This window comes from Mesoplodon bidens (assembly GCF_964165515.1).
Source record: "Mesoplodon bidens genome assembly, chromosome: 13".
NCBI lineage: Eukaryota > Metazoa > Chordata > Mammalia > Artiodactyla > Ziphiidae > Mesoplodon > Mesoplodon bidens.
In genome coordinates this window covers 37,168,085-37,191,409 of record NC_138169.1, presented here as the reverse complement: position 1 = coordinate 37,191,409, position 23,325 = coordinate 37,168,085, and positions in this window count along the sequence as shown.

Genomic DNA, 23,325 nt, shown 5'->3' with positions numbered 1-23,325 from the left:
AGGGATTGATAATACTGACATAAATGAAGATTTAAGAATTACCTATAAATTTTATTTATATGAACTGTTTACAGAAAATTAGAAGTCAAACACATTTTCATTTGCTAATGTTAACTATCATTGTGAGACATTATCTTATAAAATCCATTGAGCTATCTATCTCTTTATATTCTTGGAGCACCACCCATTTGACATAAAATTTAGAATTCAATTAAAATATCACTTGTTAAACAAATACTGTTGGAGACTGACCTAGCTGGTCTCCACAGATGGCCCACCCTTGAGCCATGCCTCCCAGTGTGTACGTTCTTGAGCAGTCCCCTCTCCTTGAATCTGGAATGGCCCTGTGACTAGTTTTTAACCAGTGGAATGTGGTGAAAGTGATGCTGCCTGACTTCTGAGGCAAGGTCTTAAGATGCCTTGCATTCACCTAGGTCTCTTGGAGACAAGTGCTCTGGGAGAAGCCGGCTGCCACCATGCTGTAAGCAAACTCTCAGGGTATCCAGAAATGAGGCCACGTGGAGAAATGGAGATGTATGGATATTCCTCAGCTATTCCACTCAACCCACCTGAGGTAAAGATGTGTGAGTGAAGGTGTTGTCTAGGCCAGTTAAGCCTTCAGAAAGCCCCATCCCAGCTCCAGCATGCTGTTTAACTGAATCCAATGAGAGACTCCAAGTGAGAACCACCCTGTTGAACCCAGAATACACAGAACTATGAGAGAGAATACTAGAGTGTTGGTTTAAGCCACTGAGTTTTGGGATATTTTGTTACACAGCAGCAGGTAACCAAAACACAGATATAGGCTATTTGCTTTTTGGTTTCATTTTTAGTCATAACATTCCGTTGCTTCTAGATAAAATCTGCATTTAAAATTTTGTGCATATATTGATATTCCTGCTGTTTTTGTTTTGTATATAAAATTCTCAGCTCAGAAAGTGCATGTGTGTGTGTGTGTTTCACTCTGTGATATAAATGGTTCTTGAAGAGCAACTAAATTGACTTTTTAAGAGAGGGGAAACTGCTTCTGAATATTTTAAGTAAATACTTTGATCTGCAACAACTCTGCTATACATTTGGTAGTTTAATATAATTTTGAGACTGCATGCACTGAAACATCTAAAGGTAATAAAGCTAGGCTATTGAAGAGAAAAAGAGGAACAAAGAAAAGAGAACTAGAAATAGACTCCCTAAAAAATACTTAGCAAAGAGAGAGTTGGTGAGAGGGATATTGCTCTAGGACTAATATTTCTATAGGCAACTGATGCTTAATGTCACTTCTCAATAAGCAGATATTTTAGGGCAGTTAACAATCTAATTTATGGGAAGAATGTGAAGTTCCTGTGAGTTAGTAAGCCTGACAGATGTGTAGTATGATAACATGAAGAGGGTTTTCTCTTTAAATTCAGAGAACTGGAAAAAACCAAACATTTAGTGTTAACCTCCTAAGTACTTGATGTTCATTTAGGATCTTACCAGGCACGATGCTCCAGCCTTTGAACTGGGTGTATTAACTTGCTAAACTAAGAGTCTAAATTGGAAATAAGCTGTACTTGTGTCAGATATAATTTATGTAGTTTAGACATTGTAAAGAATTGAATGTAATGACTACTAAATGTCAGAGTCCATATATGGTGAGTAGCCAAAATTTCTTGGTTCTTTAAGGAGAATGGTATAGGTCTCCAAATTAAATGATACAGTAGAGCATGGTATACCAAATTAAATGATACGGTAGAGCATTAGTATTCTCACTGAAAAGCTATTCCTTAAAAAAAAGTTCCAGATATCCTAACTGTTAAGCATTAGGTAGGTGTATGGGGCATAGAGCAACCTAATTTTCCTGCGGTGTGTAGCAAAAGTGGCATCAAGAAATTGAGAATTGAGCTTAATCCTCTAAAGTAAGTAGATTACAAGGATGACAAAAGAGTTTGTGTGTAAATTAAGGGGTGGAGAATGCATTTCAAGCAGAGGGACAAGGCCTAAATATCTCTCTTACGTGTTGCCATATATTTTATCTGAACATCTAATACAGTACTTATCATGTGGTGATGTGAAATCACTTTCTTATTGCCAACTTCCTTCCTTCCTTGTAAGCTTGGAAGGTAGATACAATACAGCATTTATGTTTGGGTCCCTATACTTAATACAGTCTCTGGCATATAGCAGGAGGTTCCCAATAATTACAATAAATAAATGAAGAAATTAGCAAGTGTGGAAATCCCCACCTTATAACACTTATTATAACTGTCTGATTTAGATACTTATATGTATTTTAGAGTTCCCCATTAAACTGTAAGATCTTTTATGGAAGGGACCTTGACTTAATTTTCTTCCTTAACTGGTACTGGACATATAGTTGGAATCCTATAAATGTTGATTGAATGGGAAGTAAACTATAATTCTTTACTTTTTTAAATCAACCAGGGCCTAATTTAAGCCTATAAGCTTAAATAAAGTACTGAAATATTACAATAAATGATCTTGAAGCCAGCATGATTCTACATTACAAATATGAGGTTGTCATATTTCTGACTTTTTGGTTGCCTAGAAACAAAGATGTGAAGTTATATGAGGCTGTAAGAGCTTCTACCAATAAGATCATCTGTGTAAAGTTCAGCCTAACTCTCTGGATTTGGAAGGCATCAGTTCTAAAGAGCTTCAGATGACAATGTGGTCTTGATAATTTCAAGTTTGCAAAGTTTCATTGTAGTACCAGCATGTACACTTAGCCTAAAGGAAATAATTCTTCATGTAAAGTAACCATGCCAGACCAATGATACAACTGCTTTATATTTACTGATATATCATAAATATTTTCAGAGTTTAAACAATGACATTAGACATTAGAATATAGAGGAAAGGGAAAAGAATAGGGAAAAGTTGATTATTTGATAAACCACTATCATCAAAATATGTAATTAAGATAATTTTGACCTCTTGACATGTGGGTGAGTAGAGGTGGTGTGGTAATGCTGGGTAGTAGGGTATTAAATTTCTACTTGGAGGTGCCTTTTTTCCCCTGCTCTAGTCTTTGTGAGCAGAGAGAGATACAGTATGACATTACAAGGGTAATGGACTGGGAGTCAGGAGTCCTAGGCTATATTTCTGGCCTCAGGCATTTACGCACATAAGTAAAGATAATTCTGTTCCATGGAAAGAAAGGCAATGCTGCTGATTTGATCTTGTGTTTTGTAACTGCAGGAGGAGAGGCGGCTAAAAGAGAAAAGAAGGTTAAAGAAAGAGAAAAGAAGGTTAAAATCAGTTTCTGAAATAAGAACAGGAAAACTGGAGGATCTGCTCTGGAGAAATCGATGAACATTTAGCAACTGTTTTGGACACAGCTGGGAGCAGCTTCCCAGCTAGAGTCTGTTTTCTTCAAGAGCAGTTTCTCATGTGTCAACTCATTTTAACATTCACAACAGCACCTGAGGTATTTGGGCTACATGGTATACTACTAGTGAACAACTTGAATTTCAGAGAGATTAAGTGATGATGTAACATAGTCACCCAAAGAGTTGGCTTATAAACCAGGTTTCTTGACATTAATCCTAGTGATATTTCCATTGTAACATCTGGCTGTATTTGTTAACAGTGGAGATCTTAATTATAATTCAGTAGGACAAGTCTAAGGCTGAAGGTGGTCATTTGGAACTTAACAGGAACTGTGTGGTATGCACATTTTTGTATATATTCCACCATATCATAAGAACCTGGAGGACACTATTTTGTAGTTCTCAGCATTTAGTAGGTGTCTAGTAGAAATTTATTAATTACTTTATATAGGCACGTATGCTGTGTACAATCATGGAGTTTTAAAAATAGCTAACAAGGGTTATTACAGAAACATTTATGACATCACTGGTAGACAGGGGCTAATCATTTGTACTTTTTTGATGAAGGGCTCCTTGAATGCTTGTCTTAGTCATTTCACAAATTTATATCAGGATGGTCCACTCTTAGCTTGCCTTGGCTGTGTTTTATAAAGCCTAGATAATAAACAAAATTTGAGACTCTTTTTATTGTCTTCTGAAATTCTGCTTTTGGGGTTAATATAAATGAGTAGACTTCAGGTTCTAGTTGTATATTATCAACACCAGGGGAAGGGACTTTGGAAGGAAGCTATCGTTAATTTAGATTTCTGCTGCCAGAAACTATATTGAGCCTTTTAAATATTCAGTTTCATTTAATTCTCACAACAGTGCTATATGTCATAGATAGTATTACCCACCTTTCAAATCAGGATGTTCAGAGAAGTGAAGATATCCTAAGTCACACAGCTAGTTAGTTCTGGGAGTACTATGGGTTTGACTGAGTCTTCTTGATTTCACAACCTCTGTGTGTGTGTGTGTGTAATTCTAGAGGAATACAGAGGATAGTAAATCTGTATATTTATCATCGAGATTTAATGAGTATTAACATTTGTTCTTTTTCTTCTTTAGAACTTTCACTTCATTTTTAAAGTTTTTTTTTAAAGAAAGCCCTTTTGTTGGTACTATCCTTATTGCTAAATAACATACTACAGTTTTATTCTGATTATCTTTTTTGAAGTTGAAGTATAATTGACTTACAATATTAGTTTCAGGTGATGGCATAGTAATTCAATGTTTTATAGATTATACTCCATACAAATTTATTATAAAATATTGACTATACTCTGTGTCCTGTGTATATTACATCCTAGTAAATTATTTATTTTATACCTAGCAGTTTGTACCTCTTAATCCCCTTCACTTATTTTGCCCCTCCCCCCACTCCTCTTCCCTCTGGAAAGCACTAATTTGCTCTCTGTTATCTGTGAGTCTGTTTCTGTTATCAATTTTAGACATTATATATTGACTTCTTTCTGTGATAGAATGGAATTTAATTCTGTTATATCAGTTCCTTTTCTCCCATTTTCGTTTTTTTTTTTTTTTAAAAGTGGAAATATAAAATTGGATTTATTCACAAAGTGAAATGTTACATATTGGTGAAAATGAATGAACCAGAAACGCATGAGTAGTTACATGGGTCAATCTTTTTTTTTTTTTTTTTTTTTTTTTGCAGTACGCGGGCCTCTCACTGTTGTGGCCTCTCCCGTTGCGGAGCACAGGCTCCGGACGCACAGGCCCAGTGGCCATGGCTCACGGGCCCAGCCGCTCCGTGGCATGTGGGATCTTCCCGGACCGGGGTGCGAACCCATGTCCCCTGCATCGGCAGGCGGACTCTCAACCACTGCGCCAACAGGGAAGCCCCTGGGTCAATCTTATATACATGATATTGAGTGAAAAAGCTGTCTCTAATTATGTGTACAACATGATTCCATTTATATAAATTCAAAACCACAGAACAATCTATATGTTTTGGTCATATACAAATATGGTAAATTATATATTAATAAATGAAAGTGGATAATTATTAAAACACAGGATAGTGTTTATGACTAGATGTGGGAAGGAGAAGAATGGAGGATGAAATTAGAGAGGCACACAGATAATTTCAGCAATGTTGGTAATATTCTAGTTCTTAGGTTAAGTGGTGGTTTCCCAAGAATACATACATATATATGTATCTGTATTGTGTGTATGTATGTAAAATATCGTGTAATACAATTACTTTTAAAAAACTGAAAGAAAAAGTCACAAATATGAGAACAGGTGCCTCAAATTTAAATAAGAAATAAGGCACCGAGAAAACTTAACTACGTGAAATGTAAAAGGTAGAAAGGAGAGGGGCAACAAAAAATGACTGTGAAATACATATGAAGAAAAAGCACATGAAAGCTTTTTGTTTTAATTTTAGACTCATTTCTCACATATTTACATATGTGCATTATCATGGAAGTAAATATATCTGCCTTTTTTTAACATTTTTATTGGAGTATAATTGCTTTACAATGGTGGGTTAGTTTCTGCTTTATAACAAAGTGAATCAGTTATACATATACATATATCCCCATATCTCTTTCCTCTTGCGTCTCCCTCCCTCCCATCTTCCCTATCCCACCCTTCTAACTGGTCACAAAGCACCGAGCTGATCTCCCTTTGCCATGCGGCTGCTTCCCACTAGCTATCTATTTTACATTTGGTAGTGTATATAAATGTCCATATATACACTACCACTCTTCCTCTTTGTCCCAGCTTACGCTTTCCCCTCCCTGTGTCCTCAAGTCCATTCTCTAGTTGGTCTGCATCTTTATTCCCATCTTGCCCCTAGGTTCTTCATGACTATTTTTTTTTTAAGATTCCATATATATGTGTTAGCATACGGTATTTGTTTTTCTCTTTCTGACTTGCTTCACTCTCTGTATCTCCCATTATCATTGTATCTTCTGTTTTCCCAAATATTACTTTAACTCACTTTAAATAATCCATTAATCCTCCATTAAATATTGTATTTAAGCCTCCATTTGTTCCTTTACTTATAGCCATAATTCTTGACTCTCTACAATGTTAAGATGATGCTATTAATATCCTTACCCTTTTTTCCATTTAACATCCCCCTTTGCAAACAAACTCCTAAATTCTTTCCTTTTTACTTTTACCTTAACAAAATTAATAATATTTTTATTTCTTGCACACATAATTACACATTTCATGCTTTGTATATAGGTTGATTTTAAAAGTTGAAATGATAAACAATGTTTAAATTGTCATGATGATTTATTATTTACTACAAAGCTATTTAATGAGCTATTATTATAATTCTCATCTACATTTCTACTGTAGATGCCACCCATTACTTTTGGATATCCAAGGGAGAGTACTCAGTATCATACTCAAAGAATAAGTCTCTTTTCACACTCAACCAATGGCTTAAAATAATGATATAATTTTTGGTAGCTTCATATTTTAACTATGTATTTTTTTTTTCTTTTTGGTACGCGGGCCTCTCACCGTTGTGGCCTCTCCCGTTGCGGAGCACAGGCTCCGGATGCGCAGGCTCAGCGGCCATGGCTCACGGGCCCAGCCGCTCCGTGGCATGTGGGATCTTCCTGGACCAGGGCATGAACCCATGTCCCCTGCATCGGCAGGTGGACTCTTAACCACTGCACCACCAGGGAAGCCCTTAACTATGTATTTCTTTATCTTTTTAAAAATTTTTCTTATAATTTCTATTTTTCCCATTTAAGCACAAATTTTTCCCAGTTCATGCTTATTTTGTTTACTGCCTGTACATTCCACTTGACTGCCACTGACTTTCAATTCTACACTGGTGTTTTACTTCATACAATGACTGATGTACTATACATTTCTTGCACAGATTTTGTTTCTTGAAATTCAAGTAGTCTTTTTTTTCCTTGAATATTTTGGCCTTTTCCCCATTTTTGGTATTTCTGGTCTCTCACTCATAGTAACTGTAGTATGGTCTCCACTTTATTTTCCAGAGGATTTTCTCCTGGAGTTTTACATCATTCTGCTCCAGTATGGACTGGTTGCTTTCAAGATTTGCTCTGCAGCTGCAGTCCTGGGTCTTTCATTCACTCTTTTCTTGGGTGTTGATGTACATTTCCCAAATCTCTTGTATTCTTCTTTCTTGTTTTCTCTCATTTATTAGAATGCATCCTCAGGTAACTTCTTATGAAGGTGAGGGAGGGAGGTAATTGTCTAAATCTTTGCATGCTAAGATTGTATGTAATTTGTCCCTCTCCCAATAGATTGGTGGTTTTGCTAGGTATACTTCTCTTGGTTGAAAGTCATTTCCCTCAAACACTGTTGTCTGCAAGCATTGCATATTGCTTATGAGAAGTCTGACACCAATTTGATTCTGGGTCTTTTGAAGAACATTTAAAAAATCCATTTCTTTCTGGAAATCATAAGGACACTATGTAAGTACACTTTACAGTGATAAGTCTAAGTACATTTAAGTTGATCAGTACTTGGTTGGCCTTTAAGTTTGAAGACTTACTGTTTCATTTAATTCTGGAAAATTCTTTGTGCTTCCTTTTTTAATTTCCTTCCTACCATTTTCTTTTTAGAATTTCTATAATTTGCTATTTACTATATATTTTATCTTCTTTCCTATTCTCATATTTCTGTCTATTCTTTTGTAATACACTCTGGAAGACTTCATTGATTTTTATATTCCAATTCTAGAAACTATTATTATTATTAATTTTGGCAATCACAAGTTCTATCTTGTTTTCTGTTTCTTATTCATGACTTCTTTTTCTTATTTTAGGGATGAAACATTGTGGATATCTGTGTGGTTCTAACTAGAATTGTAATTTAATGTCTTTTACCTTTCCTGATAAATGCCGTTTTCTTGAGCCAGTTTCTTTCACAGTCCTGGAGGACAGAAGTCCAAAATAAGTATCACTGAGCTGAAATCAAGGTGTCAGCAGCATCATACTCCTTCCAGAGGACATAGGTGAGAATTCATTTCCTGGCCTTTTCCATTCTCTAGAACTGCATTCCTTGTATTGTTTGGCTCATGTCCCATTCTTCCATCTTTAAAAACAGTGGGGTAACGCCCTCTCCCTCTATGTCCCTCTGCTCTGTTACATGGTCTTTTTCTATTCTGTGTCAAATCTCCTTCTGCTTCCCTCTTTCAAGGATATATGTGATAGCATTTAGGGTCCACCTGGATGATACAGGATGGCCTCCCCACCTCAAGATCCTTAACATAATCATATCTACAAAGTATTATTATTATTTTTTGCTATATAATGTAACATTTACACATCTCTGGAATTAGGATATAAATATCTTTTGTGGGGCCATTATTTAGCCTACCACATCTAGTATTTTGAATCCAGTATGTATTGCCTTTAAAAAAGTGCCTAAGAGAGGGCTTCCCTGGTGGCACAGTGGTTGAGAGTCCTCCTGCCGACGCAGGGGACACAGGTTTGTGCCCCGGTCCTGGAAGATCCCACATGCCGCAGAGCGGCTGGGCCTGTGAGCCATGGCCGCTGAGCCTGCGCATACGGAGCCTATGCTCTGCAACGGGAGAGGCCACAACAGTGAGAGGCCCGCGTATCGCAAAAAAAAAAAAAAAAAAAAAAAAAGTGCCTAAGAGAGCAAGGAGAGGGAGCATTAATGTGTCAGTGGTAAGAAATCTCTCCGTTGAGCATTTACCACAAAATATTCGGACTTTGAACGTTGGATTAGTCCTTTTAATGTCAAAAATGATTCTCAAAATCATTTCTCCATGGTCTGTGAGCAAAAGAATCCCTTCTGTTGCCATTTGCCTCTATAAAAACCTCCCTAGAGGGCTTCCCTGGTGGCGCAGTGGTTGAGAGTCCGCCTGCTGATGCAGGGGACACAGGTTCGTGCCCTGGTCCAGGAAGATCCCACATGCTGCAGAACGGCTAGGCCCGTGAGCCATGGCCGCTGAGCCTGTGTGTCCGGAGTCTGTGCTCCGCAACGGGAGAGGCCACAGCAGTGAGAGGCCCGTGTACCGCAAAAAAAAAAAAAAAACAACAAAAACCTCCCTAGAGACAATGAGGTAATAGCCAATTTTCACTAAAGAAAACAGGTATTTTAATATTATGAACAATTACTCCTATAGATCTGTTGCCTGCCCTATTCAATTAGTTCTCTATCATGTACTGTTTTGTGATACCATATTTCTCTTCATATTTTGGGTCTCTAAGTTAAAGTTGACCACACTTTTTCAACATCCCCTAAATAATTTTCCATGTGCTCTGAATGATAACCAGTTCCTTTCTCTAATAAAAATGATAATAGATACAATTAATGAGCTTCTTCTAGTTTCCAGTAATTTTATATTGACTATCTAATATGATCCTTGTGGACTCTATGTGGTCATCATTTATTGTTATCCCAATTCACAGATTGAGAAACAGACTCGGATAAGAAGTGAATTGTTCAAAATCACATAGCTAGTGGATGGCAGACCAGATTTTACATTAAGTCTAACTGGTGTCAGAATTTGTAGTGTTTCAATTATTTATCACTGTTTTTGAGTTAAAAATGTTATAGATTTGAGTCTCTCACAAAATTCTGCTTATTTGTGGATACATTTTAATAGTATGACTCTAAATGCAGCTTACAGCAGCAAATTTAAAACATGAGACATAAAAAAAGCAAAAGGGAATTTGTGAGCTCTTGGAAAGACAGCTTCAGCAGCCCCTTCCATGTGTTAAGTAGTTTATAAAATGCCTGTGCTTGGCAAGATTTCATCATTTCTTCTCTGTTTGCTGCAAGCATCTCTCTCTGTCATAAAGACTTTATTGCTTTGGCAAAATAAGTTAGAGCAAAAGTTTTAAAGTGTATCTAAAAACATGTTCATCTTGCTGTAGGAAGTAAAATTTTAGAAGTTTGACAGTTGGGCATCCAGATTTGAAGAAGAAAAAAAAATAGTAAGCATGCCAACATATCACTTTGAAATAGAAAACACAATCCAAAATTAGGAAAAGGAAACAATCAATTTGGAAAATCACTTAAAACGAGCTGATATATAGCATGCTTTGAATTCCATTTTTAACATGTAACGTTTCATGGGGTTCTAAGTAATGATCTGAAATAGATACAATGGTCCAAGTGGTCTCCACCTCCTTGACAAAAGATATTCTGAACTGGCACATATTTAGCAGATATTTCCAGAGAAAATATTTCTGATATGACTGAGAAATTAGTATATTGGTGATTTGAATTGACAAAACTACCAGAGTTTTAGATATATTTTAACCTAAAATAGAAGAAAAAACAAACTGTTTATTTTTATCCTACTTAAAGTTTGTTACTTTACATTATTTTTTCCTCCCCTGGAAATCTCCTCCTGCCTTTTTTCTTGGTCAGTCCAGATCCTTCTCATGCTCTAAATCAACTACTGTTGATCTTGTGCCTATATTATGTCAGACATTATGTTTAGGTGACTCATCTCATTTAATCTTCCAAAGAACTCTGACACAAGTACTATAATTTCCTTTTACAGATGAGAAGACAAGGAATCAAGAGATAAAATAATATCCCTAAAATTACACCAATGGGAAGTAGTGGAGGCCAGATTCAAAACAACATCCAATTATAGGGTTGTTTAAGAATTGATTTTTTAGGCATTTCAGCATACAGTGGTTTCATCATTGAATTTTGGAGATATTTATAGTCTATTATGTGTGATTTAACCCTTGTTTATTAAAGTTATCTTTCCAAAAAAGAGCATAAACTCTTTAAGGTTAGAGACCTTATATCATGTCTTTACCACATCTCTCACACTCATACAATGTTAGACATATAGTAGGAGCTCAGCAAATCATCAGTCCTAGATACACTCAAATTGATCCTTTGGCAGTGGGAAGACATTCATTTATTGGTGATTGTGAAGCTGTTTCTTGTAACCATCACTGATTTTTCAAACTAATAAGGACAGCACCTGCTCACTGGCTATATTTGGGGATGAGGATCCTACTAACTGCTTCATGGACTCCATCAGGAATTCCACATATGAGCCATTGGGGATACCTTGCCTGAAGATCCCCCCACCTGGCCCACAGTCACTTTCAACATTCTGCACATCTGACCTACCCCACCCCCCACCCTGTGGTCAGCTCCCTGTGTGTTTCCTTGAGGGCAGAAAGTGGGAGCTTAGGCACATGGCTAGTGAGCATGCACAGAAAGTTGGCCCCAAACTGTGGGATTGGGAGAAAGCATACAAACTTGAGCATTCAGCACCGCCCTAGGGAAAGCAGATGGAAGGCTGTCAGCACCCAGCCTAACTTTGCAGATTGAGACAAGGCAGGCAAACAATCTTAAGAATTCTCCCTCAGGAGGGAATAAGAAGTGTGGATCAGGTGTATGCATAGAAAATATATGAGAAAGCCTCAGAATCCCTAGCAGAGTTGGCAGAAGTTATGTCTCTATTGAAGCCAGTCAGTAAACACTAGGGGAAGTTACTCCTCAAATGTAAAGACAGTAATGCAAGACATCAAGGAACATGAAAAATCAAGGGAATGTGACACTACCAAAAGAACACACTAATTTTCCAGTAACTGACTCCAAAGAAATGAAGGTATGTGATTTGTATGACAAAGACTTCACAATAGTTGTCTTAAGGAAGCTCAGTGATCTATAAGAAAGCAAAGACAATTAAATGAGATCAGGAAAACAATACATGAAAAAGATGGGAAGTTTAACAGAGTGACAGAAATAATTAAAAAAAGAACAAAACAAGCTCTGGGATTGAAGAATACAAAGAATGAAATGAAAAAATGCAGTTGAGAGCATCAACAGCAATCTTGATCAAGCAGAATCTGTGAAGTCAGATAGACCATTTGAAATAACCAAAGGTGAGTAAAGAAACAATGAATGAAGAAGAGTGAAGAAAGTCTATGTGATCTGTGGGACACCATGAAGCAAAACAATGTGTGCATTATTGAAGTCCTTGAAGGAGAAGAGAGGGAGAAAGGGGTAGAAAGCTTATTTAAAGAAAATGGTTGGGGCCTCCCTGGTGGCGCAGTGGTTGAGAGTCCGCCTGCCGATGCAGGGGATACGGGTTCGTGCCCCGGTCTGGGAGGATCCCATATGCCGCGGAGCGGCTGGGCCCGTGAGCCATGGCCGCTGGGCCTGCGCATCCGGAGCCTGTGCTCTGCAACGGGAGAGGCCACAACAGTGAGAGGCCCGCATACCGCAAAAAGAAAAAAAAAAAAAAAAAGAAAAAAAAGAAAATGGTTGAGAACTTCCCAAATCTGGAGAAAGATTGGGATATCCAAGTTCATGAAGCTCAGGTTCCCTCCCAAATTTCAACCCAAATGATCTTCAATACATATTATAATAAAACTGTCTAAAATCAGAGACAAAGAATTTTGGAAGAAGCTAGAGAAAAAAAATTCTTCACATACAAGAAAACACCCATAAATATATCAGCAGATTTCTCAACAGAAACCTTGCAGGACAAGAGAGAGTAGATGATATATTCAAAACGCTGAAAGAAAAAACTGCTAACCAAAGCATATTTCACTCAGAAAAGCTGTACTTTAGAAAGGATGTAGAGAATAAAATAGTCCCAGGCAAATAACAGCTGAGGTAATTCATAATCATTAGACCTGCCTATAAGAAACGCTGGAGTTCAAGTTAGAGTTTTTCAAGTTGAAATGAAAGGACACTAATTAGAAACATATCAGCATATAAAAATTTAAAACACACTGGTAAAGGTAAGTATATAGTCAAATTGAGAACACTCTAATACTATAATATGGTGGTGTGTTAACCACTTAACTGATACAAAGGTTAAGGACAAAAGTATTAAAAATAATTAAAACTACAATAATTTTGTAATGAATACACAATATAAAAAGAAGTAAATTGTAAAGTAAATAAAAATATAAACTGTGGAGGAATAGAAGAATAGAGTTTTTGTATGCCGTTAATGTTGTCATCAACTTAAAATAGACTATTATAAGTATTTATGTCAACAACATGGTAACTACAAAGCAAAAACCTACAGTGGGTTCACTAAAGAAAAGAGGTGGGAATTAAAACATACCATTATGGAAAATCATCAGTTCTCAAAGGAAGACAGTGTCTCTATATACTACAACAGACTATCAGAAAGAGAAATTAAGAAAACAATCCTTATTGAAAACTAAAAAACATTAATGAGAGAAGTTGAAGAAGACATAAATAAATGAAAAGATATCCCATGCTTATGGATTGGAAGAATTAATATTGTTAAAATGTCCATATTACCTAAAGTGATCTACAGATTCAATGCAATCCCTATCAAAATTCCATTAGCATTTTTCACTGAAATAGAAAAAAACCTTAAAATTTGCGTGGGAACACAAAAGATGCTGAATAGCCAAAACAATACTGAGAAGAACAAAGCTGGAAGCGTCACACTTCCTCATTTCAATCTATATTACAAAAGCATAGCAAATAAAACAGTACCATACTGGTATGAAAACAGATACATAGACCAAAGGAATAGAATTGAGAGCCCAGAAATAAACCCATTCATATATGGTCAACTAATTTTGACAAGGGCACCAAGAATGGGGAAAAATAGTCTCTTCAATAAATGATATTGGGGAAACTGGTATACTCAAGCAAAAGAATGAAATTGGACCCCTATCTTATACCACACACAAAAATTAACTTGAAGTGACTTAAAGATTTAAACGTAAGAACTGAAACTGTAAAACTCCTAGAAGAAAACATTTTTTTTCCCATAAATCTCCTTGACATCAGTGTTGGCAATGATTTTTTGGATATGACATCAAAGCACAAGTAACAAAAGCAAAATAAAGAAGGGGTGCTACATAAAGCTAGAAAGCTTTTACACAGCAAAAGAAACAATCAAAATGAAGGGCAACCTATGGAATTGAGAAAAATATTAGTAAACTATGTATTGATAAAGGGTTAGTATCCAAAATATATAAAGAACTCATACAACTCAATAGCAAAACAACAAATAATCTGATTAAAAAATGGTCAGAAGGACTGAATAGACATTTTTTCAAAAGAAGACATACCAATGGCTAACAGGTACATGAAAAGGTATTCAACATTACTAATCATCTGGAAAATGCAAATCACAACCACAATGAGATATCACCTCATAACTCTTAGGATGGCTTTTTTCTAAAGGACAGCAGATAACAAGTGCAGGCAATGATGTGGTGAAAATGGAACCTTTGTACATGGGGGATGGGACTTAGTACAGCCATTATGGAAAACAGTATGAACGTTTTTCAGAACATTAAAAATAGGACTATAATATGATCCAACAATCTCACTTCTGGGTATATATTCAAGGGAAACAAAATCAATATCTTGAAGAGATATCTGTACTCTCATGTTCATTGCAGCATTATTCACAATAACCAAGATGTGGAAACAACCTACGTCCCTGTAAATGGATGAATGGATAAAGAAGATGTGGTATATATGTACAGTGGAATACTATTCAGCCATGAGAAAGAAATCCTGCCATTTGCAACAATATGGATGAATCTAAAGGACATCATGTTAAGTGAAATTAGCCAGACAGAGAAAGAGAAATAATGTGTGATATCATATTTATGTGGAATCTAAAAAAAAAAAAAGTTGGACTCATAGAAGCAGAGAGCAGAATGGTAGTTACCCAGAGCTGGAGGAGTGAGGGAATTGAGATGCTGGTCGAAGTTACAAGCCTACAGTGATACGATTAAGCTCTGAGGATCTAATGTACAGCATGGTGACTATGTTAATAACACTGCGTTTTGTGATTGAAATTTGCTAGGAGGGTAGTTCTTCCGCATTCTCACCACACAGACACCAGAAGGTAAAAATGTGAGATGATGGATGTGTTAATTATTCAGATTGTGATGATCATTTCCTAAAGCATATGCAAGTCAAATCATCATGTTTTATACTTTAAATATACATAATTTTACTCAATTATACCACAATAAAACAAATATAAATAACATAACCTTCCACCTTAAGACACTAGTAAAAGAAGAACAAACTAAACCTATGCAAGCAGAAAGAAAGAAATAATAAAGATTAGAATGGAAATTAATGAAATCAAAAAGAGAAAAACAGTAGAGAAGATCAATAAACCAAAATTGGTCCTTTGAACAGATCAACAAAGTTGACAAATCTTTGTCTAAACTTACCAAGAAGAAAAGAGAGAAGACTCACATTACTAAAATCAGGAATGAAGAGACATTACTACCGACTTTATGGGAATAATAAAAGATTGTATGTTAATACTATGAACAACTCTATGCCAACAAATTAGAAAATTTAAATGAAATAGAAAATTCTTAGAAAGACACAAATTAATGAAATTTATACTAGAACAGAAAATCCGTAATACACCTTCACCGAGCAGAGATTGAATTTGTAATTAAAAATCTTCCTTCAAAGAAAAAGCCAGCCAAGATTTCCTAGTAAATATTACTAAATATTTAAAGAAGAATTAAAGCCAATTCTTCAAAAACTCTTCTAAAAAGTAGAAGAGTGGGCTTCCCTGGTGGCACAGTGGTTGAGATTCTGCCTGCCAATGCAGGGGACATGGGTTCGTGCCCCGGTCCGGGGGGATCCCACATGCCGCGGAGCGGCTGGGCCCGTGAGCCATGGCCGCTGAGCCTGCGTGTCCAGAGCTTGTGCTCCGCAACGGGAGAGGCCACACAGTGAGAGGCCCACATACTACAAAAAAAAAAAAGAAAAAAAAATAAAAATAAAAAGTAGAAGAGGAGGAACAAATTTTGGTTCATTCTGTGAGGCAAAGTTACTGGGATACTGAAGTCAGACAAACACATCACAAAAAAAGGACACAGACTAATATCTCTTATGATTGTAGGCAAACAAAAATCCTCAACAAAATATTAGTAAACCAAACTCAGCAACATGTAAAAAGAATTACAGACTATGTCTAAGTGGGAAATATCCCAGGAATGCAAGGTTGGTTTATATCTAAAAAATCAATTAACGTAATACACCATTTGAATAGAATAAAAGACAAAACCACATGACAATCTCAGTAGACACAGAAAAAGCACTTGACTAACTCCAATACCCTTTTATGAAAAAGCATTTATCAGACTAAAAAACAAGGAAATTGTCTAACTTCAAAGGACTTCTATGAAAATCTCACAGCTTACACCATACTTAATGGTAAAATTGAATGCTTTCTGCATAAGATCAGGAACAGGATATGGATTCCACACTTGCCACTCTATTCAACATTGCACTAGAGATTCTAGTGAGGGCAATTAAGCAAGAAAAAAATGTCATTCCAATTGGGAAGGAGAGAGTAAAACTATTTGCAGATAACATGACCTAGTGTATAGAAAATACTAACAAAGTTTACAGGGTGCAAGATCAATATACAAAAATAACTTGTGTATCTATACACTAGAAATGGACAATTCCAAAATGAAATGAACAGCAGCATCAACATTTAAAATAGTGTCGAAAAGAATAAAATACTTAGAAATAAATATAGCCAAGGAGGTGCAAAGCTTGTGCACTCTATAAAATATTGCTGAAAGAAATTAAAGAAAACCTTTATAAATGGAAACCCATGCCATACTCATGGATCATAAATCTTAATATTGTTAAGATGGCAGTACTCCCCAAACTGATCTACCAATTGGATTCATCACAATCCTTATCAAAATTCTAGCTGCACAGCTGGCTTTTTGCAGAAACTGACAAGATGATCCTAAAATTCATATGGAAATGCAAGGTTCTCAGAATAGCCAAAGCAATCTTAAGAAAGAAAGTTGGAGGAGTCACACTTCTTGATTTCAAAGCTTAGTACTAAAGTAGAATAGTCAAGACAGTGTGGTACTGGCCTAAGAACAGACATATAGGTTAATGGAATATAATTAAGAGTCCAGAAATAAATGCTCACATTGAGTTAATAGATTTTCAACAAGAGTGCCAAGGATATTTATTGTGGGAAAGAATGGTGCTGGGACAACTGGATATCACATGAAAAATAAAGATGGATCCATTCTTTACATCATACACAAAAATTAACTTCACATATATCATAGACATACATATAAGAGCTAAAAGCCACAAAAGTCGAAGAAAAGAGAGGAGTGAATATTAGTGATCTTGGGTTAAGCAAACCCTTTGAAATATGACCCCCCAAAGCACAAGCAATAAAAGAAAAAATTGACAAATTGGAGTACAGTAATGTTAAAAATGTTTGTCCTTTAAAGGAAACCATTAAGAAAGGGAAGAGACAATCCACAGAATGAAAAAAAACTTGCAAGTCATATATTTGATATTACATAGTACATATTATTATTAGTTGTACATAGCACATTAAGTCAAATCAATTCTAGTCAACATGCGTATCATATCCAATAACTCATGAGTTTAATCAGCAAGTCGTGTGAAACCATCAACCGCCTGGCAGGTGTCCTTCTCACTCCGGTACCATAATTTGTGGGAGTTTCTATTATTGAACTTTATTACACATCTGGTTCTTACTTCAGGACCATCTCACTTAAAATTGCCCACTCTTTCTGCTTAAATAAGACATCTCCATGGACTAGTGACTAATCAGCCCATGCTCACACATAACTGTGGTTTCATGCGTTTGGTATTTTTTAATTTTTAAAGGGATGCTGTGACTCAGCTATGGCCATCTGAGGCCTTGACACAGTCAAATAAATTGTAGCTGGACTTTAATTGAATATTATTTACCAACATCATCAACCATAAGGTGTTATTCAGTCAATGGTTACAGGACATATGGAAATTGCAGACACATACACACACGTACATGTATGTACATGTGCACCTGTGTACATGTACATGTATATGTACATATACACATAGGCATACATGCACATGCATTGAACAGGTAAATGACCTATTTAACAAACCTCTCTTACCCCCTACTAAATCCCATGTTCTACATGCCTATAATGCCCTGCCAAACCCCCAAAATGAGGCAAAAACATACAAATACATATAACTTAGCTATCTACCCAATAAACATGAGCAACTTGATGCTCAAAATTAGATAAACCTAGAAAATAAACCCTAATCATACCAGTAAACTACTCAGATATTTACCATCTATATAGACAGACTATATAGATCTCCCTAGATCTATCAACCATTTTTATCAAAATTTTAACACTAAATCCAACATAAACCACATAAAACAACTATATACTTTACTTCACTATGCAGAAACAGCATGTTAATGTAGCTTAAAATCTAAAGCAAGGCACTAAAAATGCCTAGATGAATTTACCAACTCCATAAACACAGGCTTGGTCCCAGCCTTTCTATTAGTTTTTAATAAAATTACACACACAAGCATTCCTGCCTCAGTGAGAATGCCCTCTAAATAATTAAAATTAAAAGGAGCAGGCATCAAGCACACTAATATTAGTAGCTCATAATGTCTTGCTTAACCACACCCCACGTGAAACAGCAGTGTTAAAAATTAAGCCATAAACAAAAGTTCAACTAAGTTACACTAACTAAAGTTGGTAAATTTCGTGCCAGCCACCTCGGTCATATGATTAACCCCAGTTAATAGAAATTCGGTGGAAAGTGTGTTAAAGAGTGATATATAATAAAGTTAAATTTTAATTAAGCTGTAAAAAGCCATAACTAAAATAAAAATAGACTATGAAAGTGACTTTAGTATTTCCTGATTACACGACAGCTAAAACTCAAACTGGAATTAGATACCCTACTATGCTTAGCCCTAAACCCAAATAATTATAAGAACAAAATTATTCGCTAGAGTACTACTAGCAGCAGCTTAAAACTCAAAGGACTTGGCAGTGCTTCACACCCCTCTAGAGGAGCCTGTTCTATAATCGATAAACCCCGATAAACCTCGCCAACCCTTGCTAATTCAGTATATATACTGCCATCTTCAGCAAACCCTAAAAAGGGATAAAAGTAAGCATAATTATTATGCATAAAAACGTTAGGTCAAGGTGTAACCTATGGGGTGGGAAGAAATGGGCTACATTTTCTACTTCAAGAATATATTTTTCACCACATGAAAGTTTTTATGAAAACTAAAAACCAAAGGAGGACTTAGTAGTAAATTAAGAATAGAGTGGTTAATTGAATAAGGCCATGAAAAGCACTCACACACTGCCTGTCACGCTCATCAAGTATTATAATAATTTCCTATAATCTATTAGCAAATACTAATTATATGAGAGGAGACAAGTTGTAACAAGGTAAGCATACTGGAAAGTGTGCTTGAATAAATCAAAGCATAGCTTAAATAAAGCACCTAGTTTAAACCTAGGAGATTTCATAATTTATGAATACTTTGCACTAAATCTAGCCCAACACTTCCCTCCCTGTTCTACTAGTACAAGCAAGCTAAATAAAACATTCACTCAACATTTAAAGTATATGAGATAGAAATTTAAAATATCCTCTGGCGCTATAGAGGAAGTACCATAAGGGAATGATGAAAGAAGCATTAAAAGTAAGAAAAAGCAAAGTTTACCCCTTGTACCTTTCACATACTGATTTGAATAGACGTTTAACAAAGAGAACTTAAATATCCCAAAAGCAGACCAGCTACTTATTAAGTAGCAAAATAGTGAGAAGATTTATAAGTAGAGGTGACAAGCCTAATGAACCTGGTGATAGCTGGTTGTCCAGGAAAAGAATTTCAGTTCAACTTTAAAAATTATAAAAAAAATTTATAAATTTTAATGTATTTTTAAATGTTAATCTGAAAAGGTACAGCTTTTTAGAAATGGGTACAATCTTATCTAGAGACAAGCAACACCATAGTTGACTTAAAAGCAACTACCAATTAAGAGAGCATTCAAGGGCTTCCCTGGTGGCGCAGTGGTTGAGAGTCCGCCTGCCGATGCAGGGGACGCGGGTTCGTGCCCCGGTCCGGGAAGATCCCACATGCCGCAGAGCGGCTGGGCCCATGAGCCATGGCCGCTGAGCCTGCGTGTCCGGAGCCTGTGCTCTGCAATGGGAGAGGCCACTGCAGTGAGAGGCCCGCATACTGAAAAAAAAAAAAAAAAAAAAAAAAGCATTCAAGATCAATAATAATTTTATCTTAATACCAGTAACAAGCAAATCAACTAATCTATTGACCAACAGAGGCAATAATGTTAAAATGAGTAACAAGAAGTATTTCTCCTTGCATAAGTTTTCATCAGTAACTAATAATATACTGATAATTAACAGTAAATAATACAACTTGACATTAAATTATTTATTAAACACACTGTCAATCCAACACAGGCATACACTCAAGGAAAGATTAAAAAAAGTAAAAGGAACTCGGGAAACACAAACCCAGCTTCTTTATCAAAAACATCACCTCTAGCATAACTAGCATTAGAGTACTGCCTGACCATGGTATCCTGACTGTGCAAAGGTAGCATAATCATTTGTTCTCTAAATAAGGACTTGTATCAATGGCCAGATGAGGGTTTTACTGTTTCTTACTTCCAATCAGTGAAGTTGAACTTCCTGTGAAGAGGCAGGAATAACAAAATAAGATGAGAAGACCCTATGGAACTTTAACTAATCCTCCCAAAACCTAACTAAACCACCAATGGATAACAAGATTTTGTATGGATTGACAGGTTTGGTTAGGGTGACCTCAGAGAACAAAAAAGCCTCCAAGAGATTAAAGTCTAGACTTACCAGTCAAAACATATTATCACTTATTGATCCAAACCATTGATCAACGGGACAAATTATCCTAGGGATAACAGCTGCAATCCTATTCTAGAGTTCATATCGACAGTAGGGTTTACGACTTCGATGTTGGATCAGGACACCCCAATGGTGTAACAGCTATTAAATGTTCATTTGTTCAATGATTAAAGTCCTACTTGATCTGAGTTCAGACTGGAGTAATCCAGGTTGGTTGCTATGTATTATATATTTCTTGCAGTATGACAGGACAAGAAAAATAAGGCCCACTTTAAAAAGTACCTTCAAACTAATTAATAATATAATCTCAATTTAATTAATATATACAAGACATTTACCCAAGATCAGGGTTTGTTAAGGTGGCAGAGCCTGGTAATTGTGTAAAACTTAAACCTTTATAACCAGAGGTTCAAATCTTCTCCCTAACAAAATGTTTATAATTAATACCTTAATACTCATTATCCCCATTCTTTTAACCATAGCATTCCTAACATTAATTGAATGAAAAATTTTAGGTTATATGCAACTTTGAAAAGGGCCAAATACTGTAGGACTATATGGCCTATTACAGCACATCACTGATGCAGTCAAATTATTCATTAAAGAACCGCTATGACCAGCTATATCCTCCATTTCCATATTTATCATTGCACCAATCCTAGCCCTATCTCTGAGAGCCCTAACCATATGAATTCCCCTATCCATACCTATCCCCTCATTAATATAAATCTAGGAGTATTATTTATGCTAGCTATTTCAGGCCTAGCTGTATACTCCATTTTATGATCTGGATGGGCTTCCAACTCAAAATACACATTAATGGGAGCCCTATGAGCAGTAGCACAAACAATTTCATAAGAAGTAACACTAGCAATTATCCTTTTATCAGTCTTCTTAATAAATGGATCTTTCACCCTCTCAGCCCATATCACAACACAAGAACATTTGTGAATAATTTTCCCATCATGACCCTTAGCTATAACATGATTTATTTCGACTCTAGCAGAAACTAACCGAGCCCCAATTGACCTAACAGAAGGAGAATGTGAGCTTGTATCAGGCTTAAACATAGAATATGCAGCAGGCCCATTCACCATATTTTTCTTAGCAGAATATGCCAAAATTATCATAATAAAAATTTTCACAGCAATCCTATTTCTAGGAGCATTCCATAACCCCTTACATATCAGAACTATAAACAACCAACCTTATTATCAAAACGCTACTACTAACAATAGCTTTCCTATGAATTTGAGCATCCTACCTTCAATTCCGATATGATCAACTAATACATTTACTTTGAAAAAACTTGCTACCACTAATGCTAGCCCTATGCATATGACATGTCTTACTACCTATTATAATATCAAGCATTCCTCCAAACATAAGAAATATGTCTGATAAAAGAGTTACTTTGATAGAGTAAATAATAGAGGTTTAAATCCTCTTATTTCTAGAATCATAGGAATTGAACCTACCCTTAACAATTCAAAATTCTTCATGCTACCATATAAGGCCAGGTAAATAAGCTATCTGGCCCATACCCAGAAAATGTTGGTTTATATGCTTCCCTTACTGATAAATCACATCATTTTTATCATCTTCGTAACAACCTTTATCTCAGGAACCATAAATTGTAGTAATCAGCTCCCACTGACTACTTAACTGAATTGGTTTCAAAATAAATATATTAGCCATTATTCCCATTATAATAAAAGGTTTAACCCACGAGCGATAGAAGCATCCACTAAATATTTTCTAACACAAGCTACTGCATCAAAGTTACTTATAATAGCTGTTATCATTAACCTATTATACTCTGGCCAATGAACTGTTACAAAAATCTTTAATCCAACAGCATCAGTAGTAATAACAGTATCCCTAACCATAAAACTGGGATGAGATATATATCTCCAAATATCTTAAGGGCTTGTCTGTGGAAGAGGGGTTAAACTCTTACTTGTGATTCAGGAAACAATGGGTAGAACTAACGGGGAGCATATTCTAGTTGTCAAAATATCTAAGGTGTTGTCTTGAGAAACAAGGAACTTCCTAGTCTGCAGGTAATGAGGTGTAGACTCTTATTTCTATCTCCTATAAGAGACATTGTAGGTGTATTCAGCATTGGTATGTGGTAGAGTAACCATCTCTCTCAGTTTGCCCATGACAGTGGCTGTTTACTCTTTAATTCAGGTGTAATTATTAATGGGGCTCCTTTTACTCCCCAAAGCACTCCAGTAATTGATATGGTCACTTACTTAGAACA